This window comes from Odocoileus virginianus, unplaced genomic scaffold, assembly GCF_023699985.2.
Source record: "Odocoileus virginianus isolate 20LAN1187 ecotype Illinois unplaced genomic scaffold, Ovbor_1.2 Unplaced_Contig_44, whole genome shotgun sequence".
Taxonomy (NCBI): Eukaryota; Metazoa; Chordata; class Mammalia; order Artiodactyla; family Cervidae; genus Odocoileus; species Odocoileus virginianus.
In genome coordinates this window covers 75,348-96,277 of record NW_027224361.1, presented here as the reverse complement: position 1 = coordinate 96,277, position 20,930 = coordinate 75,348, and the positions used below count along the sequence as shown (strand labels likewise).

Below are 20,930 nucleotides of genomic sequence, written 5' to 3'. Positions count from 1 at the left end.
CACTAAGTTCCATGAACTAAAAGGTAGCGTTTCTTAAATGAGACAGTCAGGAGACATGGCTGAACACCAAGAGGGTGCACATAATGGCTTCATTATTCATCAGGGAATATTCTGTATATTCCTTAGCTATATTGTACTCTCTCGTTGAGAGAGTTTTTCCTTGTATAAACTTCTGGTGGGTCATACCTTAATAAAGCTGAAGATATCAAGAAGGAACTGTTTTTACTAGCAAAAACTTTCCTTTAGTATGTGTCCTCTATCTGACCACCCAAATGACAGAATCTACTGCACCTACTAGAGCTTATCAGTTAGTGAAGGGAAGAATGCCCCATGTTCATGCTCAAAGAGCTGACAGCTCACTAATAGCACTATGCATAGCTTTCTCCATGGAAATTCAGTGGGACCCCACACCCCAGGTTGATATAGAAAGTGAGTTTGATGACATCACAGACATAGATGCAGGAACACAGATGACACAAACTTTTCATCTTCCTGCATCTCTGCATGGTGTCAGCAGACTCAACTTCTATCTCAGGCTGGCGTGGAGGTCCCGCTGCATCTCCATGGAGAGAACTATGGCTGATGCTGTGAGTGAAGTGTCAGTTCAGTTTGCACCACCAAGGGGGGATTCTTCCTGGCTCTGGGTTTACACACCTCTGTTGTCTGAGCCCAGCATGCACCTACACTGCTGACTGCTGGCTAGCTCTTTCCCTGGCCCTGCTGTGCTGAGCCACACTGCTGAGTCACGCAGAGCCTCTCCTGTGGACTCAGCCAGCTTACACCAAATGTGCAGAGAACGGACATAAGTGACAAGAGGAAGCAACCCTAAGAGACTGTGCCTTTCGTGCAGTGAGGATGTGGTCTCCTCTCCCAACACACCATTCTGCCTCAGAGGCTGAGTAGGCACCTACAGAGTCATGAACGCAGAGACGTGTCCCCAGGAAAACTGCTACAAGGAGAGGAAGCCCCAGGTCCTGACAGCAGACCAGCTGTCAATCACCATCTGCACCTGCACCTGCACAACACCATTGTGTGTCCCCAGCACCCGCTCGTGGTCATGGAGGCCCCCGGAGGGTGACTTGGGCTGGGCTCACACTGACTTCCCCTCACTGTGTCTCTTGCAGAGTGACACACGGCCATGTCCTCAGTGGTCACAGGGCTCAGCTGCAGGGAGAACTGGTTCTTGGATGTGTCCCTGCAGATGGAGGTGTGATTCTTGATGGAGGGGCTGTAGTGAGTGTCACCATTATAATATATGCACCCTGTCCACGCTAGCCTCTTCCTGGGGCCTGGCGGATCCAGTTCCCACCATAACCACTGGTGATGAAGTAACCAGAGATGGCACAGGTGAGGGAGAGGGTCAGTGAGGGCTTCAGCAGTTCTGGGCCCAACTCCTGCAGTGCACCTGGGACAGGACTCCTGGGGACACGGAGAGTCAGTACCTGTCAGTGACCTGTAGTCACAAATATCCCCACAGATGCATGTCTGCACCTGAGATCCTCACCTTGGTGAGCTGTCACCAGGCAGAGGAGAAGTCCCCACACCTCCATCTTCTTTTAGACCGTGGTCTGTGTTCCCTGATACCTCAGCCCTGTGGGAGTGGTGGATCCACCAACCCAGGGGTGGATTGTACCCTGGAGCATGAGGAGGAATTTCCATGTGGGTTAGCCCTATCCTTGTAAGTGGGGATGGAGTGCGATCACCACCCCTGTGGTCTTTCTGGGTCCCTGTGAAGTCTCTTCCCTTCAGCTCACTCAGTATTTGAATTGGGTAAGAGGAACACTTGCTTTATGAGCTACATTGAAATCACTTCATCTAGGAAGAGAATTGAAGACACATTATAGGATGGCCCTGTCTTTTCATATAGCTATTATTTTATCATGTGAATGCTTCAGTTGGCTTGGAGAATTTTGAGCATTACTTTACTAGTGTGTGAGATGAGTGCAATTGTGCAGTAGTTCAAGCATTCTTTGGCATTGCCTTTCTTTGGGATTGGAATGAAAACTGACCTTTTCTAGTCCTGTGGCCACTGCTGAGTTTTCCAAGTTTGCTGGCATATTGAGTGCAGCACTTTCACAGCATCATCTTTAGGATTTGAAATAGCTCAACTGGAATTCCATCACCTCCACTAGCTTTGTTCATAGTGATGCTTCCTAAGGCCCACTTGACTTTACACTCCAGGATGTCTGGCTCTAGGTGAGTGATCACACCATTGTGATTATCTGGGTCATGAAGATATTTTTTGTATAGTTCTTCTGTGTATTCTTGCCACCTCTTAATATCTTCTGCTTCTGTTAAGTCCATACCATTTCTGTCTTTTATTGAACTCATCTTTGCATGAAATATTTTCTTGGTATCTCTTATTTTCTTGAAGAGACATCTAGTCTTTCCCATACTAGGTCTCCATCACTACCTTAAATTTTTGTCACCTGAGAAAATGAAAACTGGCTGGAAAGTGTCTTGCCTCTTTTCTTCAGAGCAGAGCTCTCATATATTCTCTGTCCTTTTAACCTGACAGACTCTATAAAGGCAGTCAAATTGAGGAAAAGTGTCAAATCAGCCTCTTAACTATTTAAAGACCATTCAGTCCCCTACAATCGAGCAACCTTGGCATCTTTCAGTCGAGCCCCGGGTATTCCTTGATTTTCTCCCAGTCTAGCCCTTCACACCCAGTGCCCTTCCGCTGGTTGGGTAGTTCCCCTGCCATCTTTCAGTGAGCCTCCCACCCAGTATCTTTTGACTGGGTGGGAAATTCTCGGTATCTTTCAGCCGAGCCTCACTCAGTGTCTAAACCATGAGTGGGTATGCCCGAGATGTTTCACCCGCCCTCCACCCCCAGTCTTTCCTACTGAGAGGGGCAGGTAACCTGCTCCAATGCCAAATAAAACTCATAATCTCAACCAACACGGGAGATTTGAGAACCAGAAAAGACTTGCCCAAATTAGTCTGCACTCCCTGAGGAGGCAGATGGCCGCAAGGGGCTGCTGCTTGTACCCAAAGCTCCGGTCCCTTGTGGAGTCGAGGGGAAGGAAGGAAGTCCACTCTGGGTCCCTTGTCAGCTGCCATAACTGTCAACTAAAAAAGATACACAACTTGAGAGTTGTGAGTTGTTTTATTTGGGGCAAAATGAGGACTTTAGCCCGGGAGGCAGCACCCCAGATAGCTCTGAGAGACGACTCCAAAGAGGCAGTAGGAAGAAGGTCAGTATACAAGATTTTGGGAAGAGGAGTTCAATGCCATTAATAGCCAAAGGTTCTGCTAGCCACAAGGATCTGATATCACCATGAAAAGATTCAGTGCTTTTCTAGATATCAGGAGATGGTAACTCAGCTAGTAAAGAATCTGCCTGCAGTGCAGGAGATCCCAGTTTGATTCTGGGTTGAGAGGACCCCTTGGAGAAGGAATAGGCTAGCCACTCCAGTGTTTGATCCCTGGGTTGAGAGGACCCCTGGAGGAGGAATAGGCTAGCCACTCCAGTGTTTAGTTCCTGGGTTGAGAGGACCCCTTGGAGGAGGACTAGGCTAGCCACTCCAGTGTTTGATTCCTGGGTTGAGAGGACCCCTTGGAGAAGGAATAGGCTAGCCATTCCAGTGTTTGATCCCTGGGTTGAGAGGACCCCTGGAGGAGGAATAGGCTAGCCACTCCAGTGTTTGATCCCTGGGTTGAGAGCATCCCTGGAGGAGGAATAGGCTATTAGCCGCTCCAGTGTTTGATCCCTGGGTTGAGAGGACCCCTGGAGGAGGAATAGGCTAGCCATTCCAGTGTTTGATCCCTGGGTTGAGAGGACCCCTGGAGGTGGAATAGGCTATTAGCCGCTCCAGTGTTTGATCCCTGGGTTGAGAGGACCCCTGGAGGAGGAATAGGCTATTAGCCGCTCCAGTGTTTGATCCCTGGGTTGAGAGGACCCGTGGAGGAGGAACAGGCTAGCCACTCCAGTGTTTGACCCCTGGGTTGAGAGTATCCCTGGAGGAGGAATAGGCTATTAGCCACTCCAGTGTTTGATCCCTGGGTTGAGAGCATCCCTGGAGGAGGAACAGGCTGTTAGCCGCTCCAGTGTTTGATCCCTGGGTTGAGAGCATCCCTGGAGGAGGAACAGGCTATTAGCCGCTCCAGTGTTTGATCCCTGGGTTGAGAGCATCCCTGCCAGTGTTTGATCCCTGGGTTGAGAGCATCCCTGGAGGAGGAACAGGCTGTTAGCCGCTCCAGTGTTTGATCCCTGGGTTGAGAGCATCCCTGGAGGAGGAATAGGCTATTAGCCGCTCCAGTGTTTGATCCCTGGGTTGAGAGCATCCCTGGTGGAGGAACAGGCTATTAGCCGCTCCAGTGTTCATGGGCTTGCCTGGTGGCTCATACCTAATGCCTGAAATGTGGGAGACCTGCTTTGATCCCTGGGTTGGGAAGATGCCCTGGAGGAGGGCATGGCAACCCACTCCAGTATTCTTGCCTGGAGAATCCCCTTGGACAGAGAAGCCTGATGGGCTACAGTCCATGGGGTCGCAAAGAGTCAGACATGACTGAGCGACTTCACTTTCACTTTCAACGTTTCCCAGAAGAGTGTTTAGAGAATCAGGGTTCACACGGGTGCCTTTTCATGACACTTGAATTTGAATATATGACATACTTGCTTATCCAGACAATCACAATAGTGAACAAGCCCTCCTCACCAAATGTTCCCCTGGACCATCTGTGAGTCCTCCACCTTCTTTATTCTGATGGCTTCTTCTTAATCTAATGACATCTAACAATCTTAAAATGGACTGGTGTTAGACTTTGTACCTTAACCATAGATATTATGTGACTTTTAAGTTTGATTATTGATAATGCTACTTACTTTAATAAACACATGTACAAGATGACTCAGGCTATGGATACTCCTGAAGCCTCAGTCACCTTACTTTGGGAAATATTACCTAGCTCTCCATGGGGGGAAACTATCACAACTGTAGTAACTCTGATTGTTCTGTGTTTGCTATTTGTTCCTTGCACCTGTAACTGTGCAGCTGGATTTGTTTCTAGCTGCAGGAAGGCTTTTAAGTTACAAATGGTCACTCAAACTCCTACGACTGCCACAGCTTTCTCCAACTCCTTGGGGCCCCTGGATCAGAAACCCTCAATATGAGGGTTAGGAGAATATGTTGCCTCAACAATTTAGGGACGAAGCCCCTTTCCAGCTCATGGAAAGAGAATGCTACACCTTTCCCTTGACAACACAGTTCTCCTAAAAGAAAAGAGGGGAACGAGAGTGTTAATAGCCTCAATAGGGAGGCCAGAGGTCCCCAAGGGGCAGGAGGAAATAAACTGCAAGTGGCAGACTCTTTTTTTTTTTTCTTTTCTCTTCTAATCCTGTGTTGTCATGGTGACACCTGATTCCACTTGAACTAACTTTATCTCAAACCTTGAGCTAACCAATGCATTTTTCTCATGGAAATCGCTTTCTTAAGCTATGTTAATGAACTATGTATTTGCTTGGAAATCTGCCTTTCTTCAAGATTCATGTCAATTGTTTTATGGCCAGGGATGACTCACCTTGTGCCAATGCTATCTCAAAATGCATGTTGTGGGTGAGGGGCCTGGTGCAACTCTCTTAGTTTTGAAGTTTCCTTTATCTGATTAGCAGCTTGCTAAAAACTAGCAAGGGAGCACTCCTTCTGCCCGCTTCTGATGTCTATGTCAGAAGCTGTCCCCATCTCTTTTATGGTTTAATAAATTTATATCACACAAAATCTCTGAGCAATCAAACCTCGTCACTGGCCCTGAATCGAATTCCTTTCCTCCAGAGGCCACGAACCCAGCATCATCCATGGCTCAGCAACAACCTTTCAGGAGGTGTGAGTCTGGGCCCACACTGATTTCATGTCACTTTGTTTCTTGCACAGTAATACACAGCTGAGTCCTTGATGATCAGAGCTCAGCTCCTGGGAGAACTGGTTCTTGGATGTGTCTCTGGAGATGGAGGCATGGCTCTTGATTGAAGTCCTACACAGCAAGGTCCCATCATCTTACATGTCACCATCCACAGCAACCCATCCCTGGTCCTGGAAGAGCCAAGGAGAATCATATCCACCGGGGATGGAGTAACTGGGGACGGCACAGGTGAGGGGAAGTTTCTGTCAGGGCTTCCCCAGAAGACAAGATTTTTATTAGGAAACATGAAATCACAGGAGGATGAGATACTGTTACACACCCTTAGAGAAGCTAAAGTACAAAATACTAAAGCAATCCAATGCTGGGATGATGTAAAATAAAGGTCGCTCATCCACTAGCTGGAAGGAATGGAAATGGCAGCCAAGTGGGAATGTATTTGATGATTTCACAGAGAGAAAACAGAGAATCACCACGTGACTGAGGGGTGGACTAGAAAAGTATTTACCAATTATTTGAATATTTGTATTTTTACAAATATCTTCATATACATGCCTTAATCACCTTTGCACTTTTGAGATTTTACTACTCGCTGAATTTATAGACTCAATTTGTATGGTTATTTACCACATCGTTAGGATATAATTGCTTGCATTGTTTCCTTTTATCTACATTTCTATTTCATCTATCATTTATCTGTCTACCAAATGTATAACCAGCCACGTACAACACACCACTTATGATACAGCCTAACTGGTGTCCAGACATTTTCACGTGTCTCTGGGGGAAAAAGTAACTCCAGTGCTCTATGACATCAATTAGCAACTTCAAATACTACTCACTATTCAAATGAAAGATGCAACATCTAACAGAGCTGGGGAGAATTTCAGGCTGAGAGGATTTGGAAATCCACCTGAGAGTGGAAAGAAGATTTTAAATTAAGCAGAAGAATTAATAATTAAAAAGTTGACAACAGGTAACAGAAGGTAGTGGCCTAATATGTCCTCTGAAGAAATATTTCTGTGCAGCCTGTCCTAAGACAGATGGGGAAAGACAGACCAGCCTGACTCCATGAAATCAAGTCCCAGGTTCAGAAACAGGAAAGCTCTCTGGGGTGACAACGGATGGAGCTTTCAGGGGAGGGAATGTTCCAGTGGAGAAACCCCAGCTTCTGAGAGAAAACCCATCCTGACACTTTCTCTCCCACCTTGAAAAGTGTCCTCTTGTTTCCTGATGAATGCAGGGGCCCCCTTGAGCTTGGAGCAGCCCCTGAAGGCAGGGTTATATGGGTTGGGTCTGACTTCTCCCTGTGCCTCCTGGGACAGCAACGCAGGATTGTGTCCTAGATCCTCATGGAGCTAAACTGACGTGTCTCTGTAGATGGAGAGTTGTTTCTGGAGAGACACGTTCTATACTGCGATGTTCCCGGGACCAAAGCACCCCATCACTCCAGTTCTTACTCTTAAGACTGAGGAATCCAGTCCCAGCAGTGAGCACTCTGTGTGATGCAGAATCCACAGACAGATCAGTCGAGGAGAGAGCCTCCAATAGTCCTGGTCTGACTCCCGCACCAGCACCTGGGACAGGACCCCTGGAAGGAGAAACCATGAGACACCCTTTTCACAGAGGCCACTACATCACTCCACCCTCCTCAGACCTGGGAGAGGCTCACAGCTCAGAGATGCCCGCAGGAGGGGGAAGGACCAGATGGAGTTCATCTTCTTTTGGATCAAAGCTCTGACTTTCAGAGAACTAGGTCATTGGAGATAAGAACCCTGACAAGGACACCTTGATCATATGTTACTCTGGCTTCCTGAAATTTGTTTCTCAACTAGGTCTTGACCTGTGGGTTTCTGTGTCCATCGTTTCCTAGTTTTATCAGGACTCCTGTTAAGTCAGATTAGTGAGCACTCTTACCCTTGACCTCTGATCACTCTCAATACTGGAGTCATTTCATTAAACCTGCTCTCTCCCAGGTGATTCTGATCACCCTGACATCTATTTATCAAGAATCCTTGGGGGACAGCCTAGCCAGGTCCCCCTGTACTTGAAGTTTCCTCGTGGTCACTTTCCATCCTATCTCCTCGTTGTCCATAAATCTCCACTTTACCCTCTGTATTTGGAACTGAACCAAGTTTCCAAGACCACCTCAAATAACAAAAATTGAGACCTGAATCCCATTTTAAAAATAATATTTATATTTGAGACGTCAATGTAAAGCTCACATGCCCGGAAGTACAATTCTTGCCTGAATGAAACTTTCTCAGAAAGATGTTTTCTATTTAAAGTTAGCTTGCAGCAATTTGTGCTTATAGACACTAGCCTGTACTTGAGGACTACACACAGGGTCACTTTAAAGAGGGAAATTGTCAACTAAAGGGCACTAAAATGTGAAAGCAGGTCTCTAAACTGAACATGAAGGAGACTGATTTACATGATTGGATGAAACATGAGGGTATGGACTTGACTGCCCTCAAGTAGAAATATGTGTGTGTTGGATGATTTAAAACAGTCCACATTGTAAATGTCCATTAATGACTGTGAAATGATGGTATATGATTTATGATGCTAATAAAAGCTAAAACTAGGTGAATTTGCAAATACAGAATCTGTGAATAATGAGGATATTTGTATATGCAGTATTGGGGCTCTCTGGATTAACACCTATAACACTGGACACTGCAGAATTCTACCTGTTTTTGCAGTTTCACTGAAAGAGGGAGAGTGAGTCTCTTCCTTCAACACATACAAAACCAACAAAAAATGTAGCGATTAAAAATTCCCTGTGTCTTCTCAGAACATTCATAAATTTCAAGATTCAGACTCATCAGGAAAATGGTGATGGACCTCAGGGGTGTACTGAAGTTCTTTGAGGAGAAGAAAAGTATCAAAAAATTATCCTTAATTCCTGAGTATTAAATGTGTATGTATAAAATGCATCCTACTTCAACAAAAATTAAAACTGCAAAAATATATGCATATTCCCACAATATGTGGGAATTCTGAGTGTGACATGAGCCACAGCAGTGAGACATTAGGCCACAGAAGAGGGTCTCAGGTGGAGCTCCTGGGCAGGAAAAGGAAACCACAGGCTCTCCCAAGAATCCCGAGGTGCAGTTCTTGATGGAAGGGCTGTAGTGAGTGTTACCATTATAATAGATGCATCCCATCCACTCTAGCCCTTTCCCTGGTGGATCCAGTTTCCACCATAACCACTGGTGATGGAGTAACCAGGTGAGGGAGAGGATCAGTGAGGGCTTCAGCAGTTCTGGGCCTGACTCCTGCGGCTGCTCTGGGACAGGACACCTGGGGACGAGGAGAATCAGTCCCTAACAGCACATGCAGTGACAGCCATCACCACAAATTCATGTCTGAACCTGAGACCCTCACCTTGGGGAGCTGTCACCAGGCAGAGGAGAAGACCCCACAGCCTCATCTTCTACACCACAGCTCTGCCTTCCCTGAGACCTCAGCCCTGCGTGAGCAGAGAGGGGTGAGCTCCCACTGCCCAGGGTTGGATTTTACCCTGGAGCTTGAAGAGGAATTTGCATTGAGGAACTCTTCCTGTGAGTCCAGAGAGGCTGTTGTCATGCTCATCCTGATCATCCCAGGATCCCCATGGGCACCTTCTGAATTTACATGGTTGGAAAACAAGGGGGGTGGGGGGTGGGGGGTGGGGGGTGGAAAGCACTGGGTCTACCAGATGGCTTGGAACCAGTTCCAAGGACAGGTCTCCCTTTCTGAGCCCAGAATCTCTGTCCTGACGGCCCCCTGCCCCTCCCCATCTCAGCTCAGCTCCTCGTCCTCTCAGGCCGTGGATCTTCCTCAGGGCTGAGCCCAGCACAGCTCCTGCTTCCTTACTCTGCACCAGTGACGGCCACTGTGATGGGAGTGGGCACAGAGGGTGGTGGGCTCCATGCTCACCCCACGGACAAATCCTCCTGAGGACCTCTGTATCTCCCCTTATGAATGATCCGGACAGAAGCTCAGAAAGGGGTGTGGACTTCAGAGACATTGAGGTGAGATGGTATCAACTTGATTGATCTCTCCTAGAATGTGTGTGTGTTGAGTGACTCAATGAACTGGCCATAATGTAAAGGTCTATATAAGGACACAAAATGACACTGTTTATTTAAGGTGCTAATAAAAGCTAGCATGTAGGTGAATTTACAGTACCGAGTCTGTGAATAATGAGAATCATTGCATATGCAGCACTAGGGACCTCTGACACAAGAGTCTTTAACACTGCGTGCTGCAGATTCTGACTGTGCAGTTTGACAGAAAGAAGGTGGGTGGGTCTCTTCCTTCCTCATGTACAAAAACAAAACAAAGATTTAAAATGTTTAAATATCTCATGTTTCCCTTCAGGACAGTTAACAGTTTGAAGTTAATGTGAGGGTCAAGTGTTTTACTGAGTTCCTTAGAAAGAAGAAAAATGAAGCAGAAAAAATGTTAGCTGTTGAGTATTATGTGTGTGTATTTGCATAAATCTATCCTTACTTCAAGGAAACATAAATCATATATACACACACAGTTGTCTGAACGTGACATAAACCACAACAATGAAATCTCAGGACACATAAGAGGGTCTGAGGTGCAGCTCCTGGGCAGGAGGAGGAAAGAACAGGGGATCCTCTGACAAGAATCCCCTCCAGGCTCCCCACCATCCAATGCCTCTTCTGCACCTGCTCCTGGGCTCCGCTTTCTACTCAGTCCTGAGCGCCCCCTGGTGGTCCTGGGCGCCCATGCAGGCAGGTTTTTGTCTGGGCTCGCTCTGACTTCCCCTCACTGAGCACCATAGCCGCTTAGTGAGAATCCAGAGACAGCGCAGGTGAGGGAGAGGGTCTGTGAGGGCTTCACCAGGCTGGGTCCCGACTCCCGCAGCTGCACCTGGGACAGGACCCCTGTGGACAGAGAGAAGCACGGTGACTCACGGGCTCAGATGCAGCTTCCCCACGTGCCCATGTCTGATCCAGAGACACTCACCGCTGGGAGCTGACAGCAGGAAGAGGAAGGTCCACAGTGGGCTCATCTTCGAGCAGATGAGAGTCACCGCTCCCGGAAATCTCTTCAAGCCTGAGGAGGAGCCTGAATTTAAGTGACCTGGTGCTTTGTTTCCACCCTGTGACCTGAGTGGATCTTTGCATGTGGGAGGGGCCTCTGCATAAAAAGCAGAAGGTAGTGAAGGGAGGTCCTGTCCCTGGGGCTCCCCCTGTGAGGAAGATGCTGACTGTGCCCTCAGAGAGCTCAGCCCATCCTGGGGTGGCCCTCCCCCTACCAGGAAGACTGTTTATCGAGGAATGGAATGATGAGGGAGGGCTGGTCAGGAAAAATCATGCTGTCAGGGAACAACGGCAGATTTTGGGAACAGACTTTAACTCCATGGAGGTGTTTACCTTCACTCAACAAAAGCCCACCACACATTCGGGGACCACCCAGGTGTCAGACACAAACTCTTGTCTTTTTTTTCTTTTCTGATTAGCTTATGTTTTCTTACTCTGTATTCAAACATAAGAGACAAAATATACAAGTAATAATCAGATTGACTTCAAGTGGAGTTGGGTCCAACTTAATGTTTATCAGAATTCCCAAAGCATTTATATTTCTCTTACCTTTTATGACTATTTTTTCATCTGGAACAGTTTAAATACCCTCAAGAATCACTCTAGAGATGGTTTATTCACAGTAATTACACACAGCATTAATTCTGTGGACAAACTAGTCATTTCTGCTGAGAAGCTCGTCTTCCCAGCTTGGCTGACTTGCCCAGTGGGCTGTCCCACATTTTCCTGTGCACAACTGAGTGTCTGCAGGAGCTTGTGAACCTCAGGACCCCCACCCTGAATGTGGACACTGAGGACCCCAAGGCTACTGCAGACTGAGGACAGACAGTGCCCAGGAGCTCCTAGTGCTCCAACATGCTGGGCAGGTGCCCTGGTCACTCTACACACTCCTTCCTCCTCCTCCAAGTGCTTATTTCTTCCTCTCTGTGTCCCTGCCGTGAGATGGGAGCTCAGGGAACATAGTCCCCACCTCAGTGGTGAGAGGACATGCATGGTTCGTGGAGGTAAACCTTCACAGTGAATGGCGTGCAGTGTGAGGGCGGCATGGTCAGAGGAAAGTCCCTCCTCAGGAAGCAGGTTCCCTTGAAAACCCCACTGAGAGCAGCTTTCCCGAGCCCAGGGTCTCCGTGTCCTGGACTGAGCCTGAGGTCCTCTGAGTCAGCAGTGCTGGAGAGCAGAGCACAGCTCCCCCGTCTCCCTGTGGCCCTGAGGCTGTGGCCTCGCACCTGCATCCCGGCTGTGAGCATGGAGACTGGGGATGACGGCCGTCACCGCGTGTCTGGACTTTAGGTGGGCTTTCCGGGGGTGGTGAGTGCTGCCATCAGTGGTGTTATCTCTCCCGGAGGCAGAAAAGACCGGTGTGGGTCCCCATCTCTGACTGACACCCTGTCCATCTGACCCTGGTCCTCTCCTGCCCTGAGATGTCAACACTGCAGCTTTGGGGCAGGTCAGCTCTCCCTCAGCCCAGGGATCTCAGCTGTGTATTGGCTGAACTGGAAACTGCTGTCTGTGAAAAGCCCTTTCCTCCATCCCGTTTCATGGGGAGAGTCCTAAACGGACCATATTGCTTCTGTCTTTTCCATAATATTGGTTGTTGTTGCTGTTCAGTCGCTCAGTCATGTCTGACTCTTTGTGACCCCATGGACTGCAGTTCCCTGTCCTTCACCATCTCCCAGAGCTTGTTCAAACTGATGCCGTCCAACCATCTCATTCTGCCATCTCCTTCTCCTCCTGCCTTCTCTCTGTCCCAGCATCAGCGTCTTTTCCCATGAATTGGCTCTTCCCATCAAGTGGTCACAGTACTGAAACTTCAGCTTCAGCATCAGTCCTTCCAATGAATATTCAGACTGATCTCCTTTAGGATGGACTGGTTTGATCTCCTTGCAGTCTAAGGGACTCTCAAGAGTCCCACAGTTCAAAAGCATCAGTTCTTCAGCTCCCAGCCTTCTTTATGGTCCAACTCTCACATCTTTACATGACTAACGGACAAACCAAGGCTTTGACTATATGGACCTTTGTTGGAAAAGTAATGTCTCTGCTTTTTAATACCCTGTCTAGGATTGTTAGAGCTTTTCTCCCAGCAGTAAGTGTCTTTTAGTCTCTAGGCTTCAGTAATCATCCACAGTGATTCTGGACCCCAAGAAAATAAAGACTTTCACTGATTCCATTGTTTCCCTATATATATCATGAGGTCATGGGTCCTCATGCCATGATCTTAGTAATTTGAATGTTGAACTTTAAGCCAGCCTTTTCACTCTCCTCTTTCACCTTTATCAAGAGGCTCTTTAGTTCCTCTTCGGCTTCTGCCATAAGAGTGGTGTCATCTGCACATCTGAGGTTATTGATATTTCTACTGGAAATCTTGATTTCAGCGTGTGATTCCTACATCTCGGCATTTGTGTGATGTACACTGCATGTAAGTTAAATAAACACAGTGACAATAGAGAGTCTTGATTCACTCCTTTCCTATTCTTGATCCAGTCTCTTCTTCCATGATCTGTTGTCACTATTGCTTCTTGACCTGTGTACAGTTTTCTCAGGAGGCAGGTAACGTGGTCTGGTGTTGCCATCTCTTTAATAATTTTCCATGCCTTGTTGTGATCCACACAGTCAAAGGCTTTAGCATAGTCATGAAGCATTAGTGTGTGTGTGTGTGTGTGTGTGTGTGTGTGTGTGTATTTTAATGCTTTTGCTCTTTCTATGATCCAAATGCTGTTGGTAATCTGATCTCTGGTTCCATTACCTTTTCTAATCCAGCTTGTACAGCTGGAAGTTCTCAGTTCAAGTACTGTTGAAGTCTAGCTTGGAGGATTTAGAGCATGGCCTTGCTAGCATGTGATGTGAGTGCAGTTGTCCAGTGGTTTGAACATTCTTTGGTGTTGCCCTTCTTTGGGATTGGAATGAAAACTGACCTTTTCCAGTCCTGTGGCCACTGCTGAGTTTTCCAAATTTGCTGGCATATTGAGTGCAGCACTTTCACAGCATCACCTTTTAGGATTTGAAATAGCTCAGTTGGAATTCCATCACCTCCACTAGCTTTGTTCATAGTCATGTGTCCTAAGGCCCAGTAGACTTCACAATCCAGGATATCTGACTCTAGGTGAGTGATCACACCATCCTGGTTATCTGTACCATGAAAATCTTTTTGTATAGTTCTTCTGTGTATTCTTGCCACCTCTTCTTAATATCTTCTGCTTCTGTTAGGTCCATACCATTTCTGTCCTTTATTGTGCCCATCTTTGCATGAAATATTCCCTTGATATCTCTAATTTTCTTGAAAAGATCTCGTCTTTCCCATTCTGTTGTTTTTCTCTATTCCTTTGCATTGTTCACTTAAGAAGTCTTTCTTATCTCTCCTTCCTCTTCTTTGAAACTCTATTATCAGATGGGTATATCATTTCTTTTCTCCTTGGCCTTTCACTTATCTTCTTTTCTCAGCTATTTGTAAGGCCTCCTCAGACATCTATCTTTTCAATCATATGAGTGAGTAAATTAAATCAGAAAGAACCTGTCCTGCCTGTGTGTAGGTAATAAGACCTTCAACAAAAGCAGGAAGAGCAAGAATCACAGGCCACATCTAGACTCTCTGGTCTGGACCTGAAAAGTGAGCTGATGCTGTGGGGCAGGGGAGGGAAGGTGTGGCATCCAACACCTGGAGCAGGTGAGACTGTTGCTATTCACCAAGGGGCATCCGAGCCTGCGTTTGCAGAGATGCCCCCGCATCTGACCTGGACACCATGAGCTGGTGGAGTTAGGAGACACATGTAAGTTCATGTTCCCACAGAAGGAAATATAACAGGTCCTAGGTTCATGGACCTCTTCGGTGCACAGATGTGTTGTGTCCGAACAAGGGTCTGTGAGTTCAGTGTGTGAGTTCAGTCTGTGAGTTCAGTGTGTGAAGATGTGTCCTCACACCACAATATTTTAATCTGAAATGTTCCTTCATTTACAAGGAAGTCTGTGGAAAATATTTATATTTAAAATTAAGCATGTCAAATTTTGTTGTTGCACACTTTTGCACAAGAGCTCATCCAAGAAATAACAAGACATCGACAAATGTGCTCAGTCACGTCTGACTCCTTGAGACCCCTGGGCTGCCTCACGCCAAGCTCCTCCATGCACCAGCATTTCCAGTGATGCTATCTAACCGCAGCATCCTCTGTCTTCCCCTTCTCATTGTGCCTTAAATCTTTCCCAGCATTAGAGCCTTTCTCAATGGCTCAGCTCTTTGCATCAGGTGGCCAATGTACTGGAGCTTCAGCATCAGCATCAGTCCTTCCAAAAATATTAACAGTTGATTTCCTTCTGAACTGACTGGTTTGAAATCCTTCCAGTCCAAGGGAAACTCAAGACTCTTCTCCAGCATCACGTTTCGTATACATCAAATTTTCAGCTCTGTACTTCAATAGAGCCCTTTAAACTGAAGGTTCTCCTAGATATGGTGGGCTCTCCTCATTGTAGGAGCACACAGCAGATCCAAGACCTTCAAAACTAGCCATGACCTGGCACAGTAAACATCTTCCACCCAAGTTTCTGAGCTAAACCTTTCTCTAATCCCTTCATGAATTTAATGTTATTATTGCTTGCTTACAGGTCAGCAGTCCTCTTGTTTTTTAAGGACTTGGGTTAACCCACCTTTAGTGATCATTACCTCTTTCTTACATCCTTTCTTATAGTGTCTAAGAAGAAGAAAATGTCAGAGTCTGTGTTTTGATGACTACTGACCCCCTAAGGCTTCTTCCTGCTTTTCTCCTCTGCCCACACACTGGAGATTCAATAAGAAACTTGTTTTCTCTCTTTCGATGCAGGTGTGAGACTGAACCCACAGGAGCCTCTCCTGTGAGCAGGACCCTCATCGTTTCAACACCTCTGACCCCAGTAGAAATAGATGTCCTGGTCAGGGCTCCACTCCAGACTCAGGCTTCATTTCTGATTGCTGAGAGGATTTTCCTCTTCCCAAATGACACCTGGATAATGGACGTGATGAAGAGTTTATTAGTAAATCCCCTTGGTGTATCTGTGTGTGTGTGTGTCTATGTGTGCACGTGCACAAACTCCAAGTGTGAACCAAGGTTTGGTGTGCATCCTTACCTTTTCATAGTGCCCACTGAACTCGATGCTGTGAGCAAGTGTGCAGACAACACCACCAGCAGCAGGGGTCCGTCTCCTCTTGTCCTGAATCCCTGTCTCTGCTGCCTGATGTCCACCATGTACATTGTGCTGCTACCTGCTGGCAGGCTTGCTCACTGCCCTGCCTGAGCTGCCCTGCTGAGTCCCTTGCATGAATGTAGCTGACTTACCTCCATAGATTTGGAAATTACTTGGCATTTGGTGACAGAAGAAAGTGTCAGGAAGTGACTCTGCTTTTCTGCAGGAGAAAAGGATTCTCTCTTATTCCAACAAATCTTTATAGGTCAAAGATCTAAGAGATAAAATAGAAAATTGAGACCAGAGATGTTCCCCAAGGGGAAGTATTGAGTGCAGAGGAAATCACAGATCCCGACAGGAAACCGGCCCTTAGCCTCCATCTGCACCTGCTCCTGGGGAGGAAACAAGTGTGAGTTCCGAGCGCCACCCCTGCGTCCCCCAGCCCGGCTCGTGCAGGCTGGCCTGGGTCTGGGCTCACACTGACTTCCCCCCACGATGTCTCTTGCACAGAAATACACGGCTGGGTCCTCGCTGGTTACAGACATCAGCTGCAGGGAGAGCTGGTTCTTGGGTGTGTCTCTGCAGGTGGAGCTGCGGCTCTTGAGGGGTGGGTTGCAGTAAGTGTTGCCACCAGAAATGACGGCTCACCTCCACTCTCCCGCTTCCCTGGGGGCTGGTGGGTCCAACTCCCCAGTGGCCACTGGTATGGAGGAACCAGAGATGCACAGGCGAGGGATAGTGTCTGGGACGGCTTCACCAGTCCTGGGCCGGAACCTGCAGCTGCACCTGGGACAGGACACCTGGGGACAAGGGGAGTCAGTCCCTGTCAGTCACCTGCAGCCACAGCCATCAGGCACAGGAGAAGCCTTAACTTTTAGACCACAGCTCTGCCTTCCCTAGACCTCAGTGCTGTGTGAGGGGAGTTCTGTGAGCTCCCACAGCCCAGGGGTAGATGGTACTCTAGAGAATGGAGGAAAATTTGCACATGGGTGAAACTTGTACTTATAAGTTGAGTAAGGCTGCATTAGGCTCCACTCATCCAACTGGGACATTTGAATTCTCTCACCCTGGCCTTTGGATGTGGAACACTTGATCTGTGTGGGACATTGGGAACAGGTCATGGCATTGTACCAGTTTTCTGATCACTAGAAGAAAACTACACAGGATGTGTGAAAGTGAAGCTGCTCAGTCGTGTCCGACTCTTTGTGATCCCGTGGACTGTAGCCTACCACGCTCCTCCCCTCCATGGGATTTTCCAGGCGAGAGTGCTGGAGTGGGTTGCCATTGCCTACTCCAACACAGGATGAGTAGTTTCTACACAGGATGAGTAGGTTTCTATAATTTTAATTTCTTGGATCATTCCAAGTAGCTGTTTTCATCGATTAGAGTTCTCTCCAGACAATTTCTGAAATTCAGACAGAATGAAAAAATGTTTTCTTCATCAATTATGATGATCATATAGGTTTTATTTCTTAATCTCTTAATGTGGTGTGTCATGTTGATTAATTTGCACATATTGAAGAATCCTGCATCCATGGATAATCCATCTTCATCATGGTGTTGTATTCTTTCAATATGTTGCTGGATTCTGTTTACTAGTATATTGTTGAGAGATTTTTGCATTCTTGCTTGTGAGTAATTTTGGCCATAATTTTCTTTTTTGTGACATCTTTGTCTTCCTGTAGTATCTGGGTGATGATGGCCTTGTAGAAACAGCTTGGGAGTGTTTCTCTCTGAATTAAAAAAGAAAAAACCGTTTGAGGATAGGTGTTAGCTCTTCTCTAAATGTCTGATACACATTCTCTAAATGTCTGATGGCTACCCTGAAGCCATCTGGTTGTGGACTTTTGGTAGTTGGAGCATTGTTAATCACATCTTCAATTCCATTACTTGTAATTGGCCTGTTCACATTTTCTATTTCTTCCTCATTGATTCTTTGAAGGTCATATCTTTCTAAGAATTTGTCCATGATTCCCAGCTTATTCATTTATGGCTGAGCACACAGGGATGTGTGGCGAAGGAACAGGAGGGAAATCTCTCCGTGTGCTGTGTGAACTGAGCAGTGACACTTCCAGGGATGGCTTGCTAAATTCAGCACCTGTGAAAACCCCAAAAGACAACAAGGGGTCTTGCAGCTTGCATGGTTCTAGTTTTAGCAGCCGTGGACTCTGTGGATCTGTGCATGAGGGGGCTGGGTCAGAGGAGTGTCCATGTTGCCTCCATAGCTCCCAGAGCAGGTCCAGGTGCAGTCCAGGTGGCTGAGCTCCGAGGATCTGTGCTGGTGATCTGGCGAAAACCATGCCTGCGAGCCACCAGGGCCAACTGCTTGCGTGTTGGTTTTGCTCACTCACTAAGTTGTGTCTGATTCTTTTCTGACACCATGAGCTGTTGCACATCAGGATCCTCCGTCAATGGGTTTTCCCAGGCAAGAATACTGCAGTAGGTTTCTGTTTCCTTCTTTGGGGCCCAGGAATTGAACCCGGGTCTCCTTGTGGTCAGGCAGATTCTTCACCACTGAGCCACCTGACAAGCCATAATTGCCAGCATACTCAGAGATGCCTTGGTAGTGAGAGCAGCGCCAACAGCAGCTCAGTGGTCCTTTCTTCATTCACTTTAGTTCACGGCAATCAACATGCCGTTGAGGCCCGTTTGGGAGTGACTTTCCCTGGGCCCTGACACTCAGTGCCTGTTTTATTATTATTTTTTTCTACACCAGCACAGCTACAATGTGATGTGGGAATTGGTTTACCTGCGTCTTACAGACGTGAAGCTGACCTGCAGCCTGGATTGCAGTGATGCGCTGGAGGGCACAGCGCAGGGCACAGTGAGCCCGCCTGTCTGTGCCTGGGCTTCTCACGCTGGACCTGGCTGCCCCTGCAGGGGATGCTGGACAGAGGTGGACGTGCCCACTCAGGCTCCGGTCTCTTCCTCAAAGGTGAACAGGTGTGACTTTCCTGCATTCTAGAGCTCCCTTAAGATGTTGTGGTAAAGAAAGGATTACAGATTTGTTTTCAGCACTTTTATGAACGTGCATGCTACTGTGTGTCTGACTATTACCTTTTCCACCTGCTGTCTATGTGTCTAGTAGTGATTGCTTTGATGGTAAATATTTTACGTAAAGCAAACCGCACAGTAGAACAGGATGTAGGTATTGTCTAAGCCTGTAGGGATTTATTGGACCTGGAAGCAAGGAGCACATGCAGAGCACGCACACCCACATGCCCTGTAACTGGCATCATTCCCAGTGACCCACAGAGGATCCAGTGGTGCTGCCTGGGCATATATGCAAGAGACCAGGCAGCGATCCAAGAGCCTCCTTCCTGGCACGGACAGCTGGTCTACCAGTAGTGCAGGACTGAGATTTCACAATGAGGAAGGAAAATCTGTTCAATTTTTCATAAATCCAGTAGGATCCTTTTGAAACAGCTCAATTTAGAAAATATTTAGACCAGAGCAACTCTGCATATCTAACGGTAAGTAACTCTCTGCCTTTCCTTTTGCGAGCCTTTTTCTACTTATTTTTAAAAGCCTTTCTAATTCAGAGACTAAATCTTTAAATTTATAATTATGTGTCCAGAGAGATTCCCCAGGGAAAACTGCTATATGGAAAGGAATCCCCAGACCATGACAGGAAAACAGCCCTTAACCTCTGCTTGTACAAGCTTCTGGGATTGAAAGGCAAAATTCTGCATCCTGTTTGCCTCCCAGGAGTCTTTATGGCCCCCTGCATTCACAGCCCCTTCCCTTCTCCCTGCAGGGAAGTTTGTGTCTGGTTCACACTGACTTCCCATCACTGTGTCTTTGATACAGTAATACTCTGTTCATTTGCAGAGTTACTGTGTTCTTGAAATTGTCTCTAAAGATGGTGAATTGGCCCCTCACAGAGTCTTCGTAGTGTATGTAGTCACTACCACCACTAATGGATCAGACCCACTCCAGCCCCTTCTCTGTAGCCTGGAGGACCCAGCTCATGCCACAGGTACTAAAGATGAATCTAGAGGCTGCACAGGAGCATCTCAGAGAACCTCCAGGCTGCATGAAGCCTTCTCTAGACTCCACCAGGTGGACCTCACACTGGACATCTGCAAACACAGAGGCAGCCTGATCAAGGGACTGTCACACACCCACTGATTGCCTCACTCACATCTACTCTCATCCTCAGGATGTCTTGTTCTCCATCAGTTTTCTTGTAAAATAGCAACCAGGACAACTCAGCTCAGCCCAAACCCCATAGTGAGTGGTCTGTGTTCAGTCCTGATCCCCAAGTGGGAGCACCTGGGATCCTGGGGCCAGGGATCCTCTCCCAGAACTTCAGAGTCAGGGTTGGGCTGGTTTTCATCAGCAGATGGAGGGCCCTATTTGCATGACTGGCTAGTCTATAAGAAGTTATGTCATCAAATGACATCAGAAAGGACAGAGTTCCGAAGAACTTACCAGTGTCATAGATTTTGTGACGTTGATAGTATTTGGGAAATACAATTTTTTTTTCAGAGCTATATAACTCACAGGTCATATTTCTTACGCACACAATCCTGTGATGTAGGTGTCCTTGTAATCCTTATATTATAGATATAAACTACAAACACAAGTGCAGAGGGTTTCTGGAGCATCCAAGGATAAACACTGGGTGGCCATTAGATTCAGTGTTGACATCTGTTCCCTGGGCCTGGCTGCCCCCTGAACTACTTCAAGATAGAGATGCCTGGGGAGGTTTGAGAGCCCCCTTCTGTCATCTGAGCATGAAAACTTTGTTCTCTTCCTGTATTTACATAAAATACACGGAGACAGTAGGGCCCATTAGAAGTAATTTCAAGACTCTAACATTTCATTGTTTTTCTTTCACCCCTTAAATTCTGA

General features: G+C 47.0%; 1 long non-coding RNA gene and 1 pseudogene across 1 annotated transcript; both read right to left on the bottom strand.

The window, feature by feature from the left end:
- Window positions 1-949: 949 nt before the first annotated feature.
- On the bottom strand, window positions 950-10,956 carry LOC110152950 (Ig heavy chain V region 1B43-like; annotated as a pseudogene).
- A 6,531-nt stretch (window positions 10,957-17,487) lies between these two features.
- On the bottom strand, window positions 17,488-20,448 carry LOC139034204 (uncharacterized). The gene is made up of 3 exons (XR_011486632.1): window positions 20,218-20,448; window positions 18,823-19,044; window positions 17,488-17,806 (listed from the first exon to the last, which is right to left on the bottom strand). It is a non-coding gene; the product is annotated as an uncharacterized lncRNA (long non-coding RNA).
- Between the last annotated feature and the right edge of the window lie 482 nt (window positions 20,449-20,930).